At 43.2% G+C, this 25,650-nt stretch overlaps 1 long non-coding RNA gene across 1 annotated transcript; it reads left to right on the top strand.

Moving 5' to 3' along the window:
- Positions 1-4,772: 4,772 nt before the first annotated feature.
- LOC117062935 lies at positions 4,773-25,650 on the top strand. Its single transcript, XR_004428634.1, has 3 exons — positions 4,773-4,826; positions 5,783-5,853; positions 25,626-25,650. It is a non-coding gene; the product is annotated as an uncharacterized LOC117062935 (long non-coding RNA).

The raw sequence follows: 25,650 nt of genomic DNA on the forward strand, positions 1-25,650 counted from the left end.
TGGCTCATGCCTGTATCCCAGCACTTTGAGAGGCTGAAGTTGGCAGATCACTTGAGGCCAGGAGTTTGAGAACAGCCTAGCCAATATGGCAAAATCCCATCTCTACTAAAAAAAAAATGCAAAAAAAAATTTTAGCCAGGCATGGTGGCACACACCCTGTAGTCCCAACTACTTGAGTGGCTGAGGCATGAGAATTACTTGAACCCAGGAGGTGAAAGTTGCAATGAACCAAGATCACGCCACGGCACTCCAGTCTCAAAAAACAAACAAACAAACAAAAAAAAAAACACCAAAAAACTTGATGATGCTTAAGTGAAGAAAGAGAAGAAGAAAGAACTCTTTCCACGGTCTTCCTGATAGCTGGATATGAGACTGCCAGTGGAAATATAGAAAAGTGAATGTAAGTGGAAAATAGAGCCATTGCGTAGCTCTCACCAGTGACAGACGGGTAAGGACTTGCCCTCTTAACTGTTACTTCAGTGCAATCCAGAATAATGACTGTATCTGTGCTGTCCTATAAAATCTGGTTAAAACTGCCTTGGGCCAGCATCCCACATCCCCTAATAACCTATGTGGATGACCAGAGGCTGATTGTCTCACGGTCACCTCTGGATAAGAGTCCCTTTGCAGTCCACACCAACTCAGATGTGGGAGTCCCTCCTCTCCCTGGGATAGAAACATACTTACACGGCACACAGAGCCACACTCACCAGTGAAGTCTGTGTGAAGCACAATTCACTGAAAATTTTAGGAAGATGGATGGCAACATAACAAGTGAGCTCAAACAACTTAATAATAAATACAACATATGTTCTCAATTCTAGATCTAAAAATCCATCAGGCTCTAACCTGTTGCTCCTCATCCTACTTCCCCTCCTTCCTGACCCCAGAACAACAAATTCTACCATTGTCCTAAGAACTCCCATTTTTTCTGCCTTCTCCTAGAAATTTCCCTGAGACCTCTCTTTTTGCCTTGAAATAACCCACATTACTTCATGAAACAAAGTCAATTCTTTCCTAAAGTGGTAAATTTTGTTGCCAATTGTTAATCATTTTCTTGTTATAACCTACAGCAAATAAAGAATACTGGACAGGCCTCCTTGACTGAAAATATCCCCCTCATTCATGGCCTTAGGTTCATTAAGCATTGTCCTTTATAACAAGTTGTCCGTAGTAGTTAAATGCTCATTAAGTCGCCTATACATGAGGATGCTTATATCTATGGGTATATATCTATAACCATATCTGTATCTTACCCACAGCTACAATTATATCATTAATTTGCCTGCCAGCAAAGTCCAAACCAGTAGGAAAACATTGTGTGCCTGAAGATTCAGAAAAGGCACAAAGAAGAAAGAGGAGACGGAAGAGGAGGAAACACCAACACCAAGAAGAAGGTGAAGGATACCAAAAATCAATTTGCCTCTTTCACATTCTGGCAAGGGCCCGTCTTGAATACTGAATCCAGCAGGAAGTCCTTTTGCTCAGTCCTTAGTAGCTACCCCTGTCATCTCCCTCCCTCAAACCAGGTAGATCTGGCTGCCTCAAGGGCAGGAAACCCTGCTCAGACCTCCTGTTAGCCCAGCCCACCCTACACCTTCTCTCAGCCTGTCTGGAGAATCAGGCAGACAACCAACTGCTCCCCGAGAGGGAAACAATTAGGGAGAGGGGGCCCCTCCCTCTTGGCCTTGGGCTGCCCAGCCAGCATGATTAGCATAATTACAATATGTTCATCCAGCACCAGGATGAAAACTTGTGCAGAGGGGGAAGTGTTAACACATAAGCCAGCTAAACAATAGTCCTTCTAATTAGCTAAACAGTTCCTCTTTTAGAGCTTTCCTGGGATATTCCCAGAAAGCCCCAGGCTCCAGGCAGCATCTTCAGGACCAAAGGCAGCAGCAACAGCAGCAACAGCAGCAGCAGCAAGACCAAGTCCCTACCTAGAAAGCAAGGAGCTGAGGGTCCCATTCTGGAGGTAGCATTTGCCATTGTGAAGCAGGAAATTACTTCTCTAGATCTTTTCCAATGGGCATCAAGGAAATACCCCTTCACTCTTTCACTGTCTCTTCTTAACTGACCTTAAAGAAGTTCAACTTTTCTGGGCTTCAATTTCCTCATCACCAAAGAAAAGAAAATAACCCCTGCCCAACAGATTGCACAAGGCTATTGAAAGAAATAATCAGATAAAAGCTAGGAAATCTCTAAATAGCAAGAGAATGATAAATACTAGGTGGCAATGATGGCCTAGAAAGTATCTGTCTGGATTTGGTTTTTGTTTTGTTTTTTAGAGACAGGACCTCTCTCTGTCACCCAGGCTGGAGTGCAGTGGCATGAACATGGCTCATTGCAGCCTCAACCTCCTGGACTAAAGAGATCCTCCTACTTCAGCCTCCTGAGTAGCTGGGGCTACAGGCACATGCCACCACACTTGGCTAATTTTTAAATTTTTTCAGGCACACGTGGTCTCGCTATATTGCTCAAGCTGGTATTGAACTCCTGGGCTCAAGCGATCCTCCTGCCTCAGCCTCTCGAAGTGCTAGGATTACAGGCATGAGCCTTTACACCCAGTCTCTGCCTGGATTTGAATTACTGAAGTCATCAAATATCTAAAGGCACGTTGCTGTCCTCCCAATCCCAATGATCCTCATCCATACTCCATCACCACAGTGATCACATTAACATGGCAAGGATTGACTTATTCAGGTTCTCTACAGCAAGTTTTGCTGCCTTTTTTCTGTCATTGCACACAAAGAAAATGAGAATATTTGTAATAGCCTCCAGGGTCACTGGTTGTTCCCGGCAACCCAGGTCCCATCCTGTCTCCCAAGGGCTAGTGGGATCAATAATTCCACATGACCTACACATCCAGGATTCACCAACATGTCCCTCCATACTGTTGGGAAGCTCAGCTCTATATCACTGGTTTTGTTCTGGTGGTTGGTTGGTTGGCTGGGGTTTTTTTTTATTCAACAGACTAGTTCCTTGTGATTCTGAAGCCTATGGTGGCCCAAAGCAATTGTTCTCAACCCTGGCTATATATTAGAATCACCAGGGAAACTTTTAATAAACACCAGTGCCTGGGCATCACCCCAAGAAATTCTGATTTAATTGGGCTGGGGCATGGCCTGGGCATGAGGTGAGTCACGTGTAGCCAAGGTTGAGAACCATTGCTCTAAAGTAGCACTTCTTAAGCTTTAAAGTAAAATCACATCACCTGGGGATCTTGCTAAACGGCAGATTCTGATTCAGCAAATCTGGGAGGTGGGCCTGAGGTCCTGCATTTCTAGTAATCTCCTAGGAGATGTTGACATTGTCCCCAGACCATGCTCTGAGTAACACAGGTCTCAAGAAGTAGATCTTACATTTAAGCTTTCCTCCTAATCCCCTGGAAGGCCTTGCTGAGATGAACTGCTGGGCCCAACCTCCAGAGTTTCTGATTTGGCAGGTCTCATGTAGAGCTGGAAAAATTGTACTTCTAACCTGTTTCCAGGTGATGCTGATGCTGCCAGTCCAGGGATCACTTTTTTTGTTGTTGTTTTTTGTTTTGAGACAGAGTTTCGCTCCTGTCGCCTAGGCTGGAGTGCAGTGGTGTGACCTAGGCTCACTGCAACCTCTGCCTCCCAGGTTCAAGTGATTCTCCTGCCTCACTCAGCCTCTGGAATAGCTGGGATTACAAGCACCTGCCACCACACCCAGCTAATTTTTTGTATTTTTAGTACGGATGAGGTTTCACCATGTTGGCCAGGCTGGTCTGGAACATCTGACCTTAGGTGGGGATTACATTTTTTAAACCACTGGTATAAATATTAGCATGGAAGAATCTAGCCTTTAGGATAAATGGGCCCTAGTTAACAGACTAAAATTCTCATGATGCAAATGCTAGAATTCCCTAGAAAGAAATCCTGGAATTATGCCCAGCCCAAATTGATGCGTACCAGCTACTTTTCTGGGTGATTCTACTTGAGAAGAGTTTCTAACAACTGCTGGAAAGGCCTGATGGAGACCTCCTTTAGAAGTAGGCATCCTCTCTTCCTGGGACAAATGTTCAGAGTCTATAAAGAAAAAACTAGATTCTCCAAAGGAAAGCCCAGAGGAACCCTGCAGAAATAGGTTTCTAGTCACATTCTAGCCTCTCTAGTGATTCCATTCACTGTCCCTCAACAAAGTTGAGCATCTAATCCCTGGGAAGCTAAAGAGGCTCAGCCAACCTTCTGAGTGCAGAGTGTCCTCACACCACACCACTACCGTCTGAGTCACAAAAATGTGAATCAGAAACCCAGGGCTTCCATGTCCTTTCATATTCCCATGAGTTTCACCACGAAAGAAAACAAAGGAGCCAAGGTAGGCTAAGAGAAGAGAGGCTAGAAAAACAACGAACCCAAAACGCTGGAAATGGCGCTCAGTGGTGCCTAGGTTTGCCAGCCCTCATTTAATGTGCTGCCAGTAATTGACCGTAACAACGACACCCTAGTCAGTTTTCATCATTTGATCTGGACAGTTCCCAGGTAACAAGCTCCAACTGGGAGGGCTTGATTGCTATCAAGCCAGAGTGCGGGAGGCCTTTAGCAGGGCTGGCAACAGCATGTGTGTGATCCACGTGAGAGATTTCCAGCTCCGGGATGTCCCAGAAGAAAAGCCTGTTAACACTGCAGCCGGAAAGCCAGGATGGGCCCGGGAGCCCCGGAGCTTCATCACATGATAATCATTCGATAGGACGGCCTGCCCAGCCCCGGGGCAAGCTCACCAGGATTAGCGCTGTCCTGTGTTCATTGACAGCCTTGACATGCCTCACAGCACCCACAGACAGCAGGAATTCAGTTGTGTGGGTAAGTACAGAGTAATTAACCAGGGTCAAGGCAGGGTCTGGTTTCAGAGAAGCCTGCTTGGGGATCCTTATCACATTCCAGACCCTCAGGAGCTGGGTCCAGTTGCCTTATTCCTCTTGGTCATGGGAGTCAGATAACCCTCTGAATGGGGTGTCATTCAGCTCTGGGCACCAGGTTACCATTTGCCCCTAACATTTCCCTTCAAACTCTTGAGTCTGTAATCACAAAGCAAAAAGTCCCTAACAACCAACAAGAAGAGAGGTGGGACCTGGAATATTGGGTAAACCTAGGAGATCAGCCAGGTGGACATTTATTCAAATGCTGGCTCCAGTACATACAAGTTTTTTTGTTATTGCTTGTGGGGGTTTTTTTGAGATAAGGTTTCTCTCTGTTGCCCAAGCTGGAACAACAGATGAGCTGAGCCTCTTTAACTTCCCAGGGATCAGATGCTTGACTTTGTTGAGGGCAGTGGCATGATCAGAGCTCACTGCAGCTTCAACCTTCTGGGCTCAAGCAATCTTCCCACCTCGGCTTCCCGAGTAGCCGGAACTATAGGCGTGAACCACCATACCCCACTAATTTTTTCTATTTTTTGTAGAGACAGGGTCTCACTATGTTGCCCTGGCTGGTCTTGAACTGGGTTCAGATGATCCTCCTGCCTCAGCCTCCCAAAGTGCTGGATTACAGACATGAACCAGCACACCTGGCCCAGGACACAATAGGTTTTTACCCAAGGGCAAATTGCTTAATCACTCTGGGGTTTAATTTTCTCATCTGTGAAGTGGTAACAAAAACACCTTCTGGGGAAGTTACATAAGTAAAAGTTTCCATAAATCACCTGAAACACAGTGGACACTTGATATTATTGTCATTTTTATTGTGATTATAACTTTCAGCTACTTTTATTAATAGTGCTACTATATTGGATTCCAATCTCCCTTCCTCACTTCTTCCAGGGTTCTATAATGTTCTTGAATAGCGCAGTCAAGGAGATTATTCTGTTGAACAAGACCTATAGACACAAATGGTAAGTTCCAAATAGAAGTGTATCATAGATTTCAACCTAGAAATCTGGAATTCGGTGGCTCAGAGAGTAAACTTCTAAATTCAGTTCCATCACCGGCATTTATCGAGTCCCTCTCTGTTTAAACTGTTTTGGGAGCTTAGAGGATCATTTGCCAATTGCACTACCTTAACTGGGAGTTTAAATGCAGAGATTTCTGCCTTTTAGCCCCAGAACTAGAAATAACAGGAAGAGAGGGGCTCGTGTGAGTGAGAGCAGGATTTGGCATCTTCCAGTGTCTCTGAATCTCTCCAGCACAAGAACGCTGGGCTTCAAGCGACTTTTCTACTCTATACATTTGGCTAATTCTGTTAGGATTCACTGGAACCAATCAACCAGTCTGTGTTTCTTGAGCAAGGAGCTATAACAAGGTATGAAAATCCAGCTCTTGAGAACCCAGGGAACGAGACTCACCGATGTAACTGAGCTAGAGAAAATTACACAGCTGGCTGAACATCTCAGGCCACATATGGATGTGGTTCAGGTTCATTTATGGATGTGGTAGGTGGGTGTGATCTGCAGCACATCCCCACAGGATATGATAAAGTGGGGCTTGGGGATCATTTTTCAGATGGTTGCACTCATAGTAAACTGGTATGGCATGAAGGGAGTGTTGAGGGAAAGAAACCTGGCTGAGACACCCACAGAGGATTCTTGCAAAGGAAAAGAACCACTAAACTAAATCACTGATCACACAAACATTCTGAGTTAATGTTGTTAATAATTGGAACCCCTGGCTGGGCAAGTGGCTCATGCCTGTATTCCCAGCACTTTGGCAGGCCAAGGCAGGCAGATCATGAGGTCAGGAGATCGAGACCATCCTGGCTAACAGGTGAAACCCATCTCTACTAAAAAAATTAAAAATAATAATAAAAAAAATTAGCCGGGCACGCCTGTAATCCCAGCTACTCGGGAGGCTGAGGCAAAAGAATCACTTGAACCCAGGAGGCGGAGGTTGCAGTGAGCTGAGATCGTGCCACTGTACTCCAGCCTGGGCGACAGAGCAAAACTCCATTTAAAAATTAAAAAATTAAACAAAAAATAATTGGAACCCCCTTGGTGGTGATGGAATGGAGAGGACAAGCTGGATATGAGAAGCACAGTATACAAAGAGTGGATAGAAACTAGAATCCAGTACATGTCAGGCGCATAGAAAGAATATTTTCCAAAGGCCCTTTAATCCACAGGGTAACCGGCCAAGCCCAGCTGGACATTGCTATGCATTTCCTAAATTATAGGGACATCTCCACCTTAGAAAGACTAGCTGATTAGTATTGCTAGAGTTTGTGGATAAAAAATATAAACAAGTTTTATTTATTGTTTATCTGAAATTCAAATGTAACTGGGTGTCCAGTATTTTATCTGGCAATCTGAGAAGTGCTCCTTTACAATTTGAGAGTCCATTCCATTGTTTCAAAAAGCCTTTCCTCCAAATATGGGTAAATTCCATCCTTAATCTCCAGTCTTAAAGTCAAACACCATGGATTGACCATCTGTATCCACATGAATATTCCTTCTTTATTCAGAGAGGGACAACTCAGGTTCTCCAACTGGAGAAGTCAGCTTTCTTTGTAATTCATTGGCTTGCCCTGAGGATCTAGTTATTGGAAAGGGTGTTTTCATAAATGGAAAGATATTTATAAATCTTTACCCTATTCTAACACCGCAGCTAATGAAAGTGCCCATGTTGCTAAAGCAAGAGGCTGAACAAACAGAAAGCAACAGGGAGAAGGCAACACCATAAGCCAGTCATGCAGTTCTTCTTCCTGCTCTGCTGTTGCCAAAAGAACCTTTATGGCTGGCAGCAAGGCTGCTAAGCCTGGGCAGGAAAAGGGAGGCTAGACTTCAGCCAAGTCAGGGATTTATGGCCATTTGGGGAACTCTGGTGCCATTCAAACAAATCTTCACTCGAAATGAGTTTTGAAAAAAAACAACAACAACAACAACAATGTCTTGGTATTCCTCTACTGCTCTCTCTTACCAGGAAAAGCAAATCTATGTCCTAGTTTTCCCCACTATACTACAGCATCAGAGAAAGCTAACTTCCTCTCATTTGCCTTGGATGCCAATTTAGGGTTTGATGCATGCCCACTGTGAATGAAACCATCGATCAACAGCTCCCACATGACCTCCACAGATTCTGAGACTGATAGTTGGTCTCCTTGTCCAGTTGCACACACCCCACAAATGCATCCAAGCTCCTGGGTTTCTCTATTGCATATGGAGGGCTGTCTATAGCAATGAATAGCATTTAAAAGGCAGGAGGAATGGCATATTCTTCTTTCCTGCATGATCCCTAACCATTCAATACCTTTATTTCATCCTTCTCTCAACCAGCTCCTGGTACAGGACCCATGCCCTCCCGCATGACTTTGACATGATTTGACAGTGTTGACATCCTCCTGCTTACAATGCATTCTCTCCTAGCTTCCGCTGTTGTCTAATTCTTTCCCCCACCCTTCTCCTTCTCTTCCTCTTCCTACGTCTTATCACAGTTCTTCCAGAATATATAAAAATCAGTAGCTTTTTTACATGCAAACCAGATAAAAAATAGAAAACTTTGTGCAATAGCAAAGACGAATGTAAAATATGTAACAATAAACTTAAGAATTGTGCAAGAACTATATGAAGAAAACGTGAAAACCATATTAACAAAAAAATTGAAAATTTTAAAACCTTATTCCTAAACAAAAAGAGTCATTATAATAAGAATGTCACTTCTGATTTATCTAATAATTAAATTTCTTTCCAATTATTAAAAATTCTAACAGGAGTTTTTTAAATTTGATAAAATATTAAAGTCCATCTGGAAAAATAAACATCTGAGAAAATTCTGAATAGGGAGAGTGAGAATGACTTCATCTTACTAGATATTAAAATGTATTGCAAAGCCAGTTATTAAAACAGTATCATATTAATACTTGAATAGGCAAGTGGATGATTGGATCAGAATAGAGTGTCCAGAAGCAAACACAAATACATACAGAAATTTAGTGTATGATAAAGAAGGCATTCCAAATTACAAGAAAATGCAATAGGAACAAAGGACATGAATAGGTAGTTTGAACGGGAAGGTCACACATGGCCAATTGATATAAGAAACAATGAACAACTTCTTTCACATTAAATAAATGCAGATTCAAACAATGAGATGACATTTTTCTTCTCCAATAATACAATTTAAAAATTGAAAAATACACAGCATTCACAAGGCAGTAAGAAAAAAGCACACAGATACTTTTTGTGGTTGGGCATATAATTTAGGACAACAATTTTGAAGGACAATTTGGCAGTGTCTGTCAAAATTTCCAATGGATTTAACCTTAGACCTAGCAATTCTATGTCTCAGGATTTGTCCTATCAATAAACAATACTTGCACCATTGGAGATATATGTATGTATGTATGTATATGTGTATATATATATATGTATATACACACACACACACACATATATATGAGATAGTTCTCTGGAACAGATTGACAAAGCAAACTACTGATACAACCTGACTGCCTATCATAGGTTTGGTAAATAATGGTGTTATATCTTGGAATACAGTACAACTGACAAGAAAAACAATGTATTTCTAAATACACAGACGTAGAAAGATGTCAAAAATATATTGTGATGCAAAAACACTAATTACAGAACAATTTGTACAATAGGGCCCCACTGTGTAAACAAATGTACATATTGTACATATATATACATAAAAATGAATATATAAAGAAGAAAAAAGAAAAAATGTTTATTCCTATATACACAAGAAACCATGCCAGGAGGCTCTGGGAAATGGGACATAGGATGCTGGAAGGGGAAGTTTTGCTTTATATTTACCATAAGTATGTAGTGCTCTTTTAATTAAATGAAAAAACAACATAATTTTTATTAAAAAGATATTCTGCCTGGGAGCAGTGGCTCACACCTGTAATCCTAGAACTCTGAGAGGCTGAGGCAGGAGGACTGCTTGGGGTTAGGAGCTTGAAACCAGCCTGAGCAACAAAGCAAGACCTTGTATCTACAAAAATAAATAAATAAATAAATAAAATAAAAATTTAATTAGCCAGGCATGGTGGCACACACCTGCAGTCCTAGCTACTTGGGAGCCTGAGGTGGGAGGATCACTTGATCCCAGGAGCTCAAGGTTGCAGTGAGCTGTGATTGCACCACTGCACTGTGGCCTGGGGGACAGAGTGAGAACCTGTCTCAAAAATGAAACTAAAGATATTTCTCCAGGTTCTGACCATGAATATCTCAAGTACAACTCAACCCAACATTGGTAATATCAGAGTGATGACAGAAAGGTAGGAATTTGCAATTCTTGAACTGAAAGGAACTTAGATGCTGTGTTAGTTCAGGCTGCTATATCAAAATACCTTGATGGGTATGTATAAAGAACAGAAATATTATTGCTCACAGTTCTGGAGTCTGGGAATTCCAATATGAAGGCACCAGCAGATTCAGCGCCTCCCATGTGTCCTCACACATTGAGAGGGATTACCAAGCGTCCTCTCAGGCCTCTTTTATAAGGGCCCTAATCTCATTCATGAGGGTGGAGCCGTCGTGATCTAATCACCTCCTGAAGACCCCACCCCTTAATACTACCGCATTAGGGATTAAGTGTCAACACATGAATTTGCAGGGGGCGGGGACACAAACACTCAGACCATAGCAGATGCCATGTAGTTCAATCTTTCGTTTTACATATAAGGAAACTAAAGTTACATGGCAAATTCAAGGAAGACCTGGGACTAGAATATTCACTCAAATTCTCCATCCTTATTTTGTATCCTTAATGATACCCATTCCTCAAATCTCCCAGTGTAGAAAATACGTAGAGTGATGTGAGCTTCCAAGCTGACAGGGCAGGGCTTGCTGTAACAGCCACCAGCTGCAGCCAGTCAGCCTCTCTTCCCAACTTTCTCCATATCACCACAGTAGTTTTGAAGTACTGCATTTCTTTCCCCAGCACATTCTAGGCTGATTATAACGTCCTTGTTTATGCTCCTCTTATTTCTTCCACCTCAAACATTCTCTACTTTGATTGCACATTAGAATCACTTGGGGAGATTTTGGAGTTCCCTGAGACCAGGCCACGCCCAGTCCCTTAAATCAGAATCTCTGGGTTGGGGAGGCAAGCCCAGGAATTGATTAAATTACCCAGGTGATTTCAATGTGCAGCCAGTGCTGGTGCATCTTCCTCTAACTTCTTTCTTGGCCTAGTAACACCTGTTGGCCCTTAAAGACCTCTCTGGGAATCCTCCCCTGATCCAACCTTGGCCCCATTCACCCTATGCATATCTCTATCACTGGCCTTTCCTCATGAAATTGATGATAGTTTGTATGTGTCTGTAAGCTCCTGGGGGGACAATAGTAATCCCTTACTCTTCTTTGAATTGCTGGTGTTTATCATAGGATGTGACTCCTGGTGGATGCCCAGTAAATATTTGTGGACCTCTTCCTCCCAACTCCCGTGAAATCTCTTCATCTTCCCATGGCATCTCATGTCAGCCTCTTCCTTCCTAAACCCACTGCCACCATGAAATTGAAGTTTTTGTCATCTCTACCTGAATTATTATTACCATAACCTTTTACCTAGGTTTTCTTTCACTATTCTCTCCTCTCTCCACTCCGTTTTTCCCACCATCTTCCCAGATCTTGGTACAGATTATAGCACCTGCTAAAACAGACAGAATCAGCCTAACTCCAACATGAGGTCCTCCAAATCTGACCAAAACATTTTCCTTTTAGCGAAATTATCCAAATAATAAACATTAGGAAGAAGATTACTGCATATATTTTCAAAGTCATCCTAGAATGTTGAAGAAAAAAAAAAAAAGGCCTGCTTTGGGATGATTGAATGCTCTAGAGAAATGTAACTTGTTTGACTTACTATTTACCATTGATTCAGGCCCAGATTCTATAAAACTGGATGTTAACAGCTATAAAATTGGCAAGTTACAAGTGATTTTTTTTTGTCCAGTAAGATTGCAAATGAATTCTATCCTGTAGAAATGATAGTTCCACAGGGTATGGCTTTCTTGCTCTGTAGAGCATTAACCAGATTCCTATCTAACTGTGTTGTCTTCTTTCAGTATTCCTTCTTTTATTGATTAGATATGCTTTGGTCTTTCAAGCTCTTCTTTGAACCAGTTTATGACTAATGAATTTTTAAGAAAATCTTTGACATGCATTCACCATATACTTGTATGATTTATTTTTAAACTTTTTTTTAATTATACTTTTATACCAGAAGCTCAGCCACATGGAATATCTGCCAGGGAAGCTTCATGCCTTAAGACCTTTGCTCATGCCATTCACTCCAGCTAAAACCTCTTATTTTGACCCAACATCTTTCACACTCTTATTCATCCTCCAAAACTCTTCTCACAGGGCTTCTCTCTATGAAGTCTCTCCTGATCTCTTAATCTAACTTATTCCATTCTTCTATTGTCTCACTGAAGCCGACCTACCTATATTCCTGTTGTGGCAGCTCCGGTTCTGTGTTTTAACAATTCAATTGGCAAGTCTTTCCTCTACCACAGCATCCAGCTCAATGCCTGACCAATAAATGTTCACTGACTATTTGTTTAATCGGGAATAATCAGTCTTAAGCAACCCACTGTTTCAACACTTGGCCGCAGCCAAACTCCAAGCAATCTAATAAATGATGGTTGGGGGATTTCCAAACTTTTAGAAAAAAAACCACAGAAGATGATTGAAATTGAACAGGCATTTATTGAGCACCTTCTAGGTGCCAAAAGCAAAGATGAATAAGACATGGAATTAGGCTATCCTCTCAGGAGTAACTGAGCTTGCTTTCCAAGCCTTCTGTGCTCTGTTTAAAAAGAAACATTAAATCCTAAATGAGTTACTGAGAGCTGCACAGGCTAAGTTTACCAAGTGTTTTCCTTGGCCTATGGTGTCTTCCTGAGGTGGAGACACTGATGGCCACAAGCATTCTCAGCCAGCTGTGGCCCCCAGCCTCCCTGGGGTGGTTTGGCTCACTGCAGAAGGTAGCAGTTGCCCAGTGGGGGCCCCATCAGGAGCCTGGGGACAGGATATGGGCTAAGCTCAGCCTCAGCCTGGGAGTTCTTTCTGCAGGATTCTTTAGTAGCCATGTGTTCCCAGAGTCCTCCTTACACCACAATCCCACAAGCCCAGCTCCAAGTTTGCCTCAACTGTGCTGAAAGGTACAACTCTAGGGTAGCCATATTATCCAGCTGCATCAAAGGGATGAGTTGGAGAACACCCAATGTCCTACCAACGTTGCAAAACAGCTCTCCACTTGCTGCTTTGGGCTTCAAAGGGATATTATGTTTTAATGAGCTGCTGTATAATTAATCAGCCTTCACCCCGCTCCTAGCTGAAATTACTGATGGAAATAAGCAAACACCCAAAATTTGCTATTTCCCTTTCCAAATGCCAACAGTGAGGAAACATTCCCATGTAAATCAAGACTGGTTGTGGATGGGTTCTGGGCTCCAACAAGTCTGCTGTCCAACCTCATAACTCAGACTCACTGCAGAGATCTGGGCTCCTCCAGGGGACATCAGAGGGCACGAACTCTGCTTGCCTCCATCCTCATCCACCATGCAGAGGGCATGGCTCTTGGTGTGGTCATCCTAAACAGATTGAGGCCATTTAATCCATTCAAATTCCCAGGCCCCAGCCACACAACCAACTGGGGCCACAGAAAGCCAGAGGCTTTTAATCTCAGCTCTGAGACATGGCTGTGTTGGCTTGGGCAAGTAATTCACCTACCTGGGACTCAATTTATTCATCTGTAATAGTAACAATAGCAATAATAATAAACTATTTCTTGAGTGGCAAGTGTAGTATCATAATTAAGAGTGAGTGCTCGGGAGTTAAACAGCCTGGGTTGTAACCTGGCTGCATCACATACTGACCCTGTGACATGAGCAAGCACTTTAGTGTCTCTGAGCCTCAGATACCTTATCTGTAAAGTGAGGATGACAATGATACCTAGCTTATAGGCTTACTGTGAGCATTAAATGAGATAACAAAAGTAAAGTCCTTTAATTAGTGCTTAGCACATAGCATGCACTCTCCAATGTTAGTTATTGTTAATATTATCATTGCTATTGTTATTATTACTATTTTTGTTGTGCATCAGGCAGTGTGCTTTGAAGATATTGTTTAATTCTTACAATAACATCATGAGGTTGTATCTCTTTATATGTCTATTTTATAGATAAGAAAACTGAGACTGGGATAGATAAAATAATCTGGTCAAGGTAATAGTAAATAGTAATAGTAAATCTGAGATATTAAAGATCTATACAACTGCAGAACTACCATAAGGATTTGAGATGACTAATGCAAAGGGCTAAGCCTGGCACAACAAATTCTTAATAAATGTAATGATAATTATTGAAAACATAAAATTGGCACTAAGAAATAGGCAGAACACATTTCTCAACCCAACTTCTGACTCATCTGCACAGACCCAACCTTCCTTCCTTAAGGAGAAAGGGCTCCACGTTGAATGAGCAGGAGATTCGGTGGCAAAATATGGACAAAGGTTTCCTCTATCTGAGACTGTGGTGGGACCTGAGCGTTTCGTATCCTTCAAACTTCCAGGGTCCCTTTTCCTCTTAATAGCAATTAGGCACAAATATTTCCTTCCCATGTAATGTGGAAATCCAGTGCTCACCTCAACATATCTGCAGACACTCAGGAGAAGGCTGACTTCCTCCCAGACAGCTCTGGCTCTGAATTCCTCTGCTAGGCTCGACTCCGATCCCCCTTTACCACTGAGACTGCAGCGGCTGCTCTCCTGCTCTCTGCTCTCCCTCCAGGTGTAGACACGGACCCTCCCTCGATCCCCAAGCATCACGAACAGGCAGACATTGTGTGTAACAAATTTTACTGAAGGTTCGGGAATGAGTACAGCCTACCAAAGAACACAAGTTAAAACTGTCACTGGACCGCTGGACATTGTTCCCAGCACACAGGACTATATACTACTGTCCTTCTCTTTAACTTTGGCCAGCTGTTGTCATTTTTCCTCCTGGACCCCCCTCCCGCCACCCTCTCAAAATAGGCCCTTTGCCCTTATCCCTTCTTCTGAGTTTTGCATCCGTTTATCAGCCCATCTGCCAAAATCTCAGAATGCCTGTTATTATAGTACAGAAATCACGTTTGTTCTCTTTTTGTTGGAAATCTCCTCCACCTACAACTGCATTCCTTAAAATGGAGTGCAGAGTGTGGTGCCAGGCCATGAACTTTGGTTGCCAGTGCACGACGAGATAAGTACAGATGTTAAGGTTTTATGGCAACTTGACACAGTAATTTTTATGTCTGCTGAATCTAATCATAAAATAAAAATGAGACTTGTGCTTTATATGTCTTTTTTATTTCATGTTTTTAATAATATATTTCATGATATTTTACAAAAGTACCAGTCCAGGAAAGAATAGAGTTTTAAAAGCTAATTCTTCACATGGATCCTTGGAGAAGCACTGATCTAGACTGACCCAAAAGGCCTGCTTTATGGAATCCAAATATCCCTTTACTGTGTATTCCCAAAGAAAAGAGAAGTTTTCCCACCCTAAGGAATTCTGCTGCTCTCCTAGGGCAACTGGATGAACTCAGAAAATATTTTTTTTCCTCCCCATCAGCCATAAAAAATCAACGCATGATTTGCCAGCCATTGCAGCTTATGGGGCAGGAGAAGGATGTAATGATAACAAAAACGTCCATTTACGCCACCCTTTAGCATTTATAAATCACATTCCTATGCACCATTTCATTTGCTCTTCATGACATCTCAATCAAGCAGCATTAGTATGCGTCCTACTTGATGGATGAGAAAATCGAGGCTTTGAGAAGTAAGGTCTTGCCCAAGGTGATTCACCCAAAATACTAGAACAGAACTTAGAGCCAGTGCTTTGATTCTAGACTCCATCCCCTACCACCATGTCACAGTGTGATAGAAACCACTGGGTAAACATATTTCAGGTAATAGTCCAAGGGGCTTGAATAGCTAGATACCCAAATTCCCTTTTATCTTTATCTTAAACTGAGTCTGGCCTCCAGATCGCTAGCTAGGTAATCAAAGTGGCTGGTTTTTATTCTTTTCACATTGCAACACCTAGAGATAAGCACAGGCCTCTCACCTTTGCTCCTTGCCAGTTCTGCTTTACAGCCTTGTCTACCTAGCTACCACCTTCTTGACTTGGAAGAAAATGGGTCAGGAATTGCCAGGGACCAATTGCAAGAACAGAAAGCAAAGCCCAGAAGTGAGTCTTGAGCCTTCCCAATGGCACCTTGCCTTGAACCCAGACATCTAATACGAGCTGTTTTCTAGTAAGGCAAATACTCGGTATTGACATTAAATGCCTTCATGGGGCATAGCCACATACTGACAAAAGTGATGGCCAAAACAAGTGTGAGGCAAGAGTTGAAAAACAATTATGGTTTTAATCTGATTAAATTGTTGCCCAAAAGAAAACTAGAGGGGTTTTTTAGAACACTGTTTCTGTACTTCTGATTCCTTCCATTTTTATATCATACAAATAATTAAAAGTATGCCCACAATACATTTGGTTTTATTCAGCAGGCATATTGAAGAAAATTACGTTTAGTAATTTACATACACTGGAAACATAATTCATTAGATTATCCAGAAAGCTAAGAGCAGCAGGCCAACATGGACAAATCTCTTATGTAATGTCTGCAAGAGCCCATTCCAGGCACATAAAGAGAGCTTGGATTTTCCTAGGAACAATTTTCTTGCAAATGAAACATTTAATTATGGAGCCAAGTCCATAAATAGACCATTAACACTGGGAGGGGGGAGGAAGGCAGCTATACTGCTGGATTCGCAGGGGAATATCCTACAAGAAATTCATCAATGCCATAGATAATTAATTACAGCTCACCTTCTCCCCACATCACCATGCCTTTATCAGCCAGCATTAGGGAAACAGCAGATGGCCAACCAAAGACAGAATGCAATTTTCTGTCAACTCATTACTTACAGAATCGCAGATTAGGTACGAGACCCCTAGAAGGTCACCTAGGCCATTCCCCTGTGTCTAAAACAATCTGCACCAGAACTGTCCCAGTCACACGAGTATCTATCTCCCTTATTCAGAAAGCATCCCCAAGAAAAGCAATTTTCCTGTCCACAGAAGCATGGAATTCCAGGGACTTCCCCTTCCATTGGGAAATGGTCCCTGCAGGCTAAATCCTTCAGGGCCTTTTTTCTCATCAGTATTTGGGTTGGTGTCCCCAGATGGTGCCAACACTCCCAAGTTGGCTTAGCCTGCTGGGTTCCATGGAGACACTTGTGCCATAGGCATTCTCAGGGTCTTTTATTCTCTCCTTGTGGAATGCCAGAGAGATAGCACAACAGGGCTTCTTATTCCCAGAGTATTTTTATGAAAGACTTAAAAGACCACTGAAAAGTTTCAAAAGCCTTCATGACTATTTTAAGGTTGTTTACTTAAGATGAAAGTACTTGAAAATTCCCGACTTTATTTTTATCCATCTGTATCAGGGCTGGCTTGTTACTCACAGCACAGTCCATTGTGTAGGGAAAACAGTTTCTTTATTCCCCTGAAAGGCTCTGCTCTTCCTCAGAGGGCCCATATTAGCTGGGTGGCTGGGAACACTTTGGCCAATAATAGTATTTCAGGCCTGTCCCATGGCAAATGTCCCCTTAGAAACTCAGTCTTTTCAAAACTGAATTCCCTATCAAAAGTCATTCCTTTTCAAGTGAGTCCAGGTATGTAGATGAATTTTGGTCTCTCGGATTTCACCTCCCCTTCTGTTCTCTAAAATGCCATCTTGATATATGAAGGGTTATTTTACCCTCTGGCCAGCATGGGAGACGTTTCTCTGGATATCCCCTAGTCCCAGCTGCCTATCACCTGGAACAGATATGCTCCCTACAGTAGTGACAAGATGATCAAGACTCATGGTGTGCTTCCTTTTTGGGTGGGGCAGGGAGTGAAGGGGCACTGTCATTTGAGGTCAGTGTGCTGGCACTCACCATGGCGGTGCATGTTCCCTGCCATTTGCTTCCATCTCCAAGGCCCTGCAACTGCAGCCTCTTCACTCTGACCAGAGGCCTCCTGCAAGTCCATAGGCTGCCTCAGCCCTTCCTCATCCCCTCACCAGGTAGATGGGCCCTGCTGAATTCCTTGCAAGTCACCACTAGACCATGGTAGCCAGGAGCATGGCCTACTGGTTTTTCAATCCAGCCTTCTAGTGCCTGGCCTCTTCTTCACCACGCCTCCCCAGCCATGATGGAGGTCTGAGACTTGGATCTCTTCACTCTTCTCTCTCTCACAAGTGCACGCGCGCACGCGCGCACGCACACACACACACACACAAAATCACTCAATAAAGCACATCTCCCAGCCCAATAGCCCAATGCTCTTCTTCCCCATGTTTATCTGGGTACAAATGACAAAGACCCAAGGGGCCAAGAGGAACAAAGATGCTTAAGTCTGCTTTTCTCCTCTGCTTATCCCCATTCTTCTTCCCACTCTTACTTGGCCCAGAGAGGCAGGTCTTTCCTTTTATTCAGCATGTCTTCCCCCAGCCTAAGGTTGCAACCTCAAGGTTTAGCCACCATGGCAAAAGGGGCATCTTCTCTGCATATGGAAGCACCTCAGTGATCTAAATTCTACAAATGTAGTGACTTGTCAACTCTGGGTTCACTTGCAGCTAGGGATTTCCAAGGCTAAAAATGGTTGATCTGAGACCTTGGAATGTATTCTTATTGAATTTCATTTTCCTCAGCAATCCCTGTGCCTCCTAGCCTTAATATCCACACAACCATACCCAGACATGTGCACATAATGGACACACACATATACGTACACCCCTTGTTACCTCAGTTGAGGGAAAATGGCAGCACCAAGGTTCAGATTTATCCTGGTTTACTGACAGACCAAGGAACACGGTGAATCCTCGAATCCTTTTCTAGAAAATCTATCATCATGATAACGTCATAAAAAAGCATGGAGATGATTGGTTTATTCCATTATTTATTTTGAAACTTAGGGACTTAAAATATTCCACTGTATATCAAAAATTCTATCAAATATCTCTATACAATGGTACAATTAAACTCCAAAGCACACGAATACACACATGCAGAATTTTTTATAACTAGATCTCAAATTAATATGTTTTTAAATTCCATTATCTTATTAATTGTATCCATGAACTCCCAGTTAAACCTATGCATATCTTCAGTTGTGTCCTTGTTACAATCCTGGTTATACACATAGTAGGCTCTTAAAAAATGTATGATGAATGAAATTGAACCCTCCATGCAGTGCCATAGGGAAGAACTCACATCAGTGACAAAGCTTGCCCCCCTCCTGTAGTTTTTAGCAATACGGAAACAAACCTCTTAATCATAAGGTACTTTGGGAGAAATTTTTTTTCTCAGTCATTTATTTACTAGCTCACTCCTCATCATTGTGAGCAGAATACACAGCATTGTGGAGAGATTTATGGGACAGATTTTAATCTCAGCTGCAGGGCATGCATCAGTGCTTATCTCCAAATGGAGGTGTGTTTTATGTGGTCATTGTTTCATGTGATCACAGGCCAGCCAAATGACTGCATACCTGAAACCCAGGAGTGAGAGCAACCTAGTGGGAGGAGAGGAGGAGCTGCAACAGGGGGGAAAGGGGTTTGTTACGGACTCTTAAGCCACGGACTCTTAAGCCACGGCACGTAAATCCAATTAATCTCAAACACAGTTGGTGGAAACAAGGAACTTGGGCCTGAAATGTGAAAACCTCACTGGTGCAACAGATTCACTAAGCCATGGTGCTTCCCCAGGTATGAGTTTGCCTCAATCAAGGAAACACTGAAGCTAAATTCTTTCCTGGAAACCTGACCCCACACCCGCAATCCCTTCCTCTGCATTCCAGGCTAAGAGAAGAGCTTCCTGCACCGAACTGAAAGGATCCACACGATGTAGTTTAAAGTTGCCACCGGAGTCTCAGTGACCTCTCCCTGCCCTTAGAGGCCCAGCTAAGCTGGCTTTCTCATCAGGGCCCCAGGGAGGAGCGGTGCATGGCTCCACTGGCAGCAGCTCCTATTACAGGGCCAAGGAAAGCCTTACTTAATGTCCCCCCCGGGGGCCTTTGACACTTGATCCTCAGTCACTGTCTTCCACTGACCTAATGGGCCGGAATAAGTCTTTCAGATTGAAAAAATATTTTTGAACTTGAAAGCTCATATGTTTTCTTCCAGAGAAGGCCCATTCTAATCAACCCAAGAGGCCCTTGACTGTGTTCATTTGTCCATTCACTCTTTCGGTATCGATTAATGGCCTATTTTACAGGTAGGGTACATGAAACTAATTAAAGAACAGAACTCTCCGAGAGGTTTGTGTTTATTTTTGCCCAAATTGTCTTCAAAGGAGTTAGAAGATGATATAAGTAGACAACTGCCCAAACACAGCTTTAAAAGAGAACTAGGGCAGGGTCACTCCGCTCCGCACCCACCTGGGTTTGGGGGTGAGGAGCGTGACTAAGTGGAAAAGCAACCCACTCATCACAGACCACTTCCCCTGCCGACCCATGATCCTAAATCAGGAAATAGATCACAGCCTAGGGAGGTTCAGGAAAGTCAGGAGGCTGTTACAGCCAGGCAGCCCGCGCTGGTCCTGCCCACCCCTCTTTCTGTACTGTGTGTGAGCATAGGTAGTGAATGGAATTGTGTCTTCCCAAAATTCATGTCCTCCTGAAACCTCAGAATGTGGCCTTATTTGGAAATAGAGTCTTTGCAGATGTAGTTCGTTAAGGATCTCAAGATGAAATAGCATTCCTATAAGAAGAGAGGACACAGACACACAGAGAAGATGATCACATTGGAGTGACGTGTCTACAAGCTGAGGAATGACAAGGATTTCTAAAAATCACCAGAATTTGGGAGAAGGGCATGGGACAGTCTCTCTCATAAAGACTCCAGGAGGAACCAGCCCCGCCAATATGGTGAGCCCTGATTTCTGAATTCCAGAACCACGAGAGAATAAATTTCTGTTGTTCTAAGCCACTTTTTGTGGTAATTTGTTGCCACAGCCCTTGGAAATCAATATAATATGTGAGCTGCCAATCTTCCTCTCCGTGACATCTTCCTTCCTCCTGCCATTGCCTTCCTCTGAACAGTTCCTGCCATCTAAGCTCTAGACACCCTATTCTGGGACTAGAGTAGGGTAGGGGACAAAAGACAGACGACCGTCCCAATTTCCCTGCTCAGTGATGTGGAGGAGCCAGGCGGCACTAATTCGCAAGGGTCGACTGTATATAGTCTTCCCAGATCCACGTTCAGTGACATCATGTCGGTACCGTGAAATCAGCCATGGTGGGGGTATTTACACCAGGAAAATTGCAAACACTACACATCCGGGCTTTTTTCCCCAGAGAGCCAATTATTAAACATTTACCAGCACACCACTGCCCCTGCCTGTGTTCAGCTACTTCACCAACTCTCTTCATAGCTCCACCTGTCCCATTTGTGCCAGAGGATGAGAAGCCGGGAGGATGGAACTCATGTTACTCTAAGCAAAGCCACAACCTTCTCCTTACTAGTAAGGCCATCATTTAGCTTCATTTTCCCTCTGAGCTCTGATCATTACTGTGTATTCTTGTGTATGAAGTCAACGCCCCACAGGCATTTGATTATTTATAACTTCAGAAAGTTTCTTTTGCATAGCAATTTGCCAGGCTTTCATCTGCAGCAGCCAGCATTTGATAGAAATATGGAAAATGGCCTGAACCTTAAATGGCAAACAGATGAGGTCCGATGAAAATCACACATGTTTGAAGACCATGTGTTTTGCCATGAAATATATATGGGATTTTTAATTGATGTTGACTTTAGCTCATGGTAACTTTTTTAGCTATCTGAATTAGTGGGTTACAAGAAATATTAAAGAAAGGAATGTGCTCAAGGTAAACCCTAGAGAAAATCTGACCTTGAGTGACCTCTCCTTACCCCAGTGCCCTGTCCCCAACCTGGTTTCCAGGATCTTGTTGAAAATGAAGCATTCTCTTGTCCATTCTGTCTCTCTGAACACAGTGGAACGTGAGCAGCTCTGCCTTTTGTAGGATCCGATAGTGTAGGATCCTTATACAACATTGCAGCATTCCTATTTTAGGTGGTCATTAATGCTGTCCTCCAAAAATTCGCAGTTTTCCATGTTTGAGGCATATGTAGGTTTTGTATCTCGTCACTTCCTCTGGTTGGATAGGCCCATGGATCTAGTTCTGGTTAAGAAGTTAGGAGAGATCATGACTCTTGTCATTTTCTGGGCCAGCACATTTAATGTCCAGTTTAATACCTCCTAGAACTTTCTTTTCCTCTGGCAGAACGACATAAGACATTAGAGATGGGAGCTACCCCATCGGCCTGGGTTTTGGGTGACTATTAAACACACACACATCAACTCCAAAACCTGAGATAATTATGTTAGCACAAAAGATATAACCCTGTGCTATTGAGAACACTGAGAGTTAAAGGCTCAGCCTACCCTGTTAGTGCTTCCCTCCTTGTTAGTACACCAGGGTTCAAACAGTGCTGGTCTCAGCTTCAATCAGAGCTCAGGAAATGAGTATATTGAGATCACAGACTCAGACTACCTTAAAAATCATGGACAGCGAGACCTGAAATAGACTTTACAAATTACCCAGGCCAGTCCCTTTATTTAGTCCAGAGGAATCTGAGACCCAGAGCAGGGACGTTTCTTGCTTTGTATCATCCAGCTACTTAGTGGTGCTTTTCATTATCCTACTTCTTCTGCTAAGGAAGCTGATCTGATCACAAGTTTCTCTGGGTTTCTGGATCCTCATGGTATAATCCTGCTTAGAGGTTTCATGTTTGAAAGGACAGGCTCTGCAGTCAGACTGAGTAGGCTTGACTCAACTCTGCAACTTACCAGCTGTGAGCCTCACCCAAGTTCCTTGAAGATTTGCAGGCCTCATATTCAACATCTGCTGAGTGGAGATGGTAACAGGCTTGTGACGACATCTAAATGAGATCTACTTAGGCTGCTTAGCACAGTGCCTGGAACATGCAACAGCTCAGACAACGCTCCCTGTTGTTAGCATCATAGGGTTCCTTCTGCATGCCACTCCCAGGGAGGGGCACTGGGACAACTGAGAATGCTGATTTAGTCCTTGCAAAGTATCCCCCAAAAAGAGGTGGTGTGCCTTTCCTAGAAACTAAAATGTGCTACGCAGATGCCATGTACCGTGCTATTATTTGGATAACTCCAAACTGTGTGATGCATTGACAACGGTTGATTGTTTTGCCCAAATTATTCAGACAATTACCTCAGCTCTCCCTTTGCTTTAGATGAAAAGCCCAGGGCAATAACAACTGATTTATCAGACTTCATCTTCCCAGGAGACTGTAAGTCCTCTTTTAGCATCAAAAAGAGGAAGACATCACCCAGCAAGATGGCAAAGGCCCAGGAAAGAATAAAATTTTTCCTCTGAACCCCATTTGATCCTAAAATGCCAACTCAAGGACTGTTACTCAGGTAACAGCACGCGGCTGTGTGTGTGGTTTGAATATCAGCAGGGCGGGCTTCCAAATTACAAAACACAATACGCATTTGCAAGACAATTTTCTTATTTACTTTCTCTCCCTGGGTCCCCAGTGAGCTAATGACCATGTCTAGAATGCTTTTGGCAAAAGAACAGTGCCAGCGCTGGGTTCCAACCACAGGAACCTAGCCATGGGTTACCACTTCAAAATCATTGAAAAACACAAACACACCCCCTCTAAAGGAGTTTTGCCTTCTAGAGAAAATTCGTTTAAAAGAGGAAAAAGCTTCTCATTCCGGTTGAAGAAAGACTTGAATTGTGACTGGGAGCAGTGGCTTACACCTGTAATCCCAACACTTTGGGAGGCCAAGGCAGGAGGATCACCGGAGGTCAGGAGTTCGAGACCAGCCTGGCCAACATGGTGAAACTCCATCTCTACTAAAAATACAAAAATTAGCCAGGTGTGGTGGCAGGTGCCTGTAACCCCAGCTACTCAGGAGGCTAAGGCAGGAGAATCACTTGAACCTGGGAATCAGAGGTTGCAGTGAGCCTAGATTGTGTCATTGCACTCCAGCCCTGGTGACAAAAGCAAGACTCCATATCAAAAAAAAAAAAAAAAAAACTTTAATTGTAAGAAACACTGAGAAAGGTAATGTCTAAATGTTCTGTGATACTGAATGTCTTTGTTAATTTTCTGTCTCTATTCTGATATAACAAACCTGCATGGGTACCCCTAAACTTAAAATAAAAGTTTAAAAAAAAACGGCCCTGAGTGTAAGCAGACTGCAGACTCTCCTGAAAGAGAGAGCTGTATGTGACGTGGGCATAGGTAAGGAAGAAAGGGCCCATAGAAAGGCATAGGTGGGGCTGGTGTGGTAGATAATTTTTACTCACTTCACAATTTCCCACCAGGTACAGTCACTCACGTCTATAATCCCAGCACTTTGGGAGACTGAGACAGGAGTCCAGTCTTCTGGACTCAATTGTTTGAGTCCAGAAGTTCAAGACCAGCCTGGGCAATGCAGTAAGACCCATCTTCACAAAAATTTAAAAATCACCAGGCATGCTGGCACGTGCCTGTGGTCCTAGCTACTCTGGAGGCAGAGGTGGGAGGATTGCTTGAGCCTGGGACATAGAGGCTGCAGTGAGCTGTGATTATGCTCCTGCACTGATACTAGGTGACAGAGCAAGACCTTGTCTCACACACACACACAAAAAAACAGAAAACAGAAACAAAATCACAATTTCCTCTGCCTCCAGCTTTACTGATAAGCCCAAAGGCAGAGACTTGAGTTGAGGACCCAGCTAACCAACTTGGGCTGTACGGCATTCTGAGACTTTTTACTAACCCCAGGGCAGAAGAAACCCCTGAGTTATAGGCCAGATGAGATTATTACAAGGCAGGACCAGGAACCAGAGGAGGAAGCCTGTGTCAGCAAGGCCTATTTGACAATCTGTTTCCCCAGCTTATATCCATGGCTTCCTCCAAGCTATCATTCCTGCAGACAACTGGATTTCAAGGCCAAAAAAGTGTTCTCAGATCTCAAGTAGTAGAGAGATAGAACTTGGTGGTACACCAGAAGGCAGAAGGTGTGTTCATTTACACTAACACGTTACAGATTTGATGCCACAGCATTTTGATTTTCTCAGAGGACAGTACTTGCCTATGAGTCAGCCAGGTCAGGCTTAGCTGATCTTGGCTGGGCTCATTCATGCATTTGTGTTCAGCTAGTGGGACTACTGGTGTTTGGCTGGCCAGTGAGGGCTCAGCTGGGAGAACCTGGCTTTCCCCCATGTTTCCCACATTTCTTCAGAAGGCTAGCTCAAGTGTGCTCTCATGTGAGTGGCACAGGTCCAAGAGAAAAAAAGGAAATATACAAGTACTTTTTCAAGTCTCCACTTAAATCAAGTTTGCTATTGTTTCACTGGCCAATGCAAGTCATGTGGTGCTATGGTTTGAATGTGTCCCCCAAAGTTCACGTGTTGGAAACTTAATCACCAACGCAACAGTGTGAAAGGTGGGACCTTTAAGAGGTGATTAGGTCATGAGGGCTCTGCTCTTACAAATGGTTTAGTGCCATTATTGCAGGAATGGGTTCATTATTACAGGAGTGATGTCCTCATAAAGGATGAGTTTGACCCCCTTCTCTCTCTCTCTCTCTCTCTCTCTCTTGCTATATGATACAGCAAGAAGGCCCTTACCAGATGCAGA

The sequence above is a fragment of the Trachypithecus francoisi genome, unplaced genomic scaffold, assembly GCF_009764315.1.
Source record: "Trachypithecus francoisi isolate TF-2019V2 unplaced genomic scaffold, Tfra_2.0 Lachesis_group17, whole genome shotgun sequence".
Lineage (NCBI taxonomy): Eukaryota > Metazoa > Chordata > Mammalia > Primates > Cercopithecidae > Trachypithecus > Trachypithecus francoisi.